Source organism: Natator depressus, chromosome 1 (genome assembly GCF_965152275.1).
Source record: "Natator depressus isolate rNatDep1 chromosome 1, rNatDep2.hap1, whole genome shotgun sequence".
In the NCBI taxonomy this organism is placed as follows: Eukaryota; Metazoa; Chordata; order Testudines; family Cheloniidae; genus Natator; species Natator depressus.
The window spans coordinates 217,489,691-217,492,856 of NC_134234.1; positions in this window are offsets into that span (position 1 = coordinate 217,489,691).

The window sequence follows — 3,166 nt, forward strand, 5'->3', positions numbered from 1 at the left end:
ATAGGTGGAGCTGGTAGTGCTGCCTGTTAAGGTTGCGCAATAGTTCTCACTATAAGACCCTGTTTTTAGTTGCTTATACGTTGCCAGAGTTTAACCATTTGGGATGGAATTTTCCATGCTGGGTGTCTGCCTCAAGCTGATTTTATTTTGGGGTGGTGGGGATTTCAGTCAAAGCAGTTCAGACGTTTTTGAGAACAAGGCTAGGGAAAAAGATTATGTTGATCAAAATAATTCTGGTGACTTTTTCTTTGAGAAGCTGAAGTGCCACCACTCTTTTGGTGCAGGGACTTGAAATTTGGCCAGTGGTCAGATTTTGTATCAGGGATGTGCCTTTTGCTCTTCCTGTGAAAATCTGCCTGAGTTTGGCCAAGTTATAAGGCTTTGAAAACCTATAGTTCACATATGCTCAGTAGAGACCTGCTAGAGCTTTGCAGTTTGCTTTTTCCCAAAGATTCCATCTGAATGCTGCAGTCTAGGAGTAAGCAGGACTGTCCCTGCAATCACAGTTCCCAGCTGCTTATGCTTGTCTGAGTTTGAGCACCAGAACTGAGAGTAGGGTGCCTGCCTGTCCTGTGCTGTCAATGCCCCACCCTGCTGGACCCCGGCAGCGTGGAGGAGGAAGCTGCCTGAATCAAATGCAAAGGGGACAAGAGGTTGTGGGTGTAGATTGTGGCAAAGAACTAGGTGGGGGAAGACTGGGGTGGGAGGTTGATGGGCGTGACAGGAAATGTGGGAGTTGGGTGGCAAACTGGGTTGGGCAAGGGGACTGGGAGGCAGGGGGATGGGAGAGTGAGATCAGACAAGGAAGGGGGGGGTGAGACAGGGACTGGGACACAGTGGGGACAGGGAACGTGTGTCTGGAGGTGACTGGAAGCTGAGATGGAAGAGATCAAATGAAAAACAAGGAAGGGAGGAATTGTGACTTGCTGGGCAAGAAGATCGATACTGGGGTTGGGTGTGAGGAGAGGGGGTTGAGAACTGGGACAAGACGTTCAAAAGCGGGAGATTAGTACTGGCTGGACAAGGAAACTGGCAGTGGGATGAGAGGTCTGAGGAGTGAAGACGGATTGGCTAGGTGAGGAGAATCGAACTGTAACAAAAGAACCAGGGAGGAGCCTGAGCCATAAGTTAGATAAGGACAGGTGGGAGGGACACGATAGAATGTGTCACATGTGGAGGAATGGGCAAGAGAGTCTGTATCCACCAGAGAACATACCCTTCCAGAGCCTGCAATGGAACCCAAAATTTCTGAGTCTCACTATTCCTCTGCTGCCTGTGTGTTTCACACATATTTGCTGACAGTGCCTTGTCCTTGTCTAGTGCAGTCTACCTAGAGGATGACAACCTGGTACTGCAGAAAGAAAAGGAGGACTTGTGGCACCTTAGAGACTAACAAATTTATTGGAGCATAAGCTTTTGTGAGCTACAGCTCACTTCATAGGAGCTGTAGCTCACGAAAGCTTATGCTCAAATATAATTTGTTAGTCTCTAAGGTGCCACAATTACGCCTTTTCTTTTTGCGGATACAGACTAACATGGCTGCTACTCTGAAACATAGTACTGCTATCTTTTATCCCATTAGGTGAAGTGGCAGAAGTCTGTGTCATGGAGCTAATGGTTCCAAACCTGCTGATGAACCAAGTGGATGTTAATATGATGCCTGATGATGGAATATGTGTTTTCATTTTGCTTTTTTAAAAACTAGGAAATTACACACACATAAAAGAGTTAAAAGAATAGTAAGGTTGCAAAGTCAAGCTCTCAGAAGTTAGGAAATGCCAGAATAAAGGTTGCACAGAATTATTATGATGCAGTCTTTAATTACATGATCAATACTGTTTTTTTCAGATGCCCCCGCCTGATTCAGTGCCCACGAGGGACCTGCTCTGGGGTTGAATTCGCAGTATGTAGTGAAAGAGGCTGTTTCTGTAGGACCTGTTTCAGTTTTTTGAAGGTGTGCCAAGAATGAGGCCAAGGATTGCAGGAAGAGAAAGTAAGGGCTCATGGTAAAGGCAGTTGAATGCTGCCCATGAGAATTACATTTTATCCCTGCCTCTGTTAGAGCTCCTGTGTAATGCTGGACAAGTCACTTAAACCAGGCTGTTCACATGTGGTCACTGTGTGTTCCTCATTTCCTGGTGTCTGACTTGCAGAAGTGCTGAGCACTCTCACTGCAAATGAAGTCAGTGGGAGCTGTGCTTGGAGCATATGAAGTGGTACAGAATGAGAGACAGGTGGAAAAATCAGATACCGGGCATCTCAAATTGGGCACCCCAGTAGTAGGTACTTTGGGCCTGAAATCTCTGCCTATGTTTCCCAGCTATACAATCGGGATGATAACCCCTCCACTCAGAGGAGTATTGTTAACAGATTAAAGGTTATTAAGCGCTCAGATGTTATACTGTTGAGTACCATAACAAAACCCATGAGGAAATTAGTAATTCTGTCTTCAGGGCAGGATTTGACTAGTGTTCAGTGCATAAGGCCTGAGCTACATGTTGAGCAATGAGGATAAAACAAAATATTGAACAGCAGCTCAGTGGCCATCATCTATTCTAAGCATTGGATGAAGCATGCCTGTGGAAAACATAGTATGTGATCATGTCATTAAAAACTATCATCATGCATGTGCACAAGGAGGCTGCATTAAGTTTTCATGGGAAACCTTAATTCTGGCATTTCCTGTTTTTTGAGTGCTTCACTTAGCGACCATAATAATGGAGTTTTTAACATAGTTTTTGTTAGTGTAATTGGAATATAGGGTAAGTTGGTGGCTCTTACTTGGCTTTTTGACTGCAGATAGCTGCATATCCAATAAACCGTGAAGGCTTTTTGCAAGTAGAATGCAACAAAATCCACAGGGTGACTTTAATCCTATAGTTGGCATCCATGTCACTTTGAATACAGTGATTCAGTTTCTCTGAAGTACTTTGATAGTTCTAGAGAAGGCTTTAGATGCAAATTTTACCTCTAGATTAAACATTCATTCATATGTCATAAAGCCAGAACGGACCATGGTGATCATCTAGTCTGATCTCCTGTATAACACAGGACTCCCTTGCATTAATACCTGTTTGAACTACAGCAGATGTTCCCAAACTGTGACGTGTGTACTAGTGGTACATGAGCTTGTTGGAAGAGGCATGCTACTCTAGGATCCACTTCC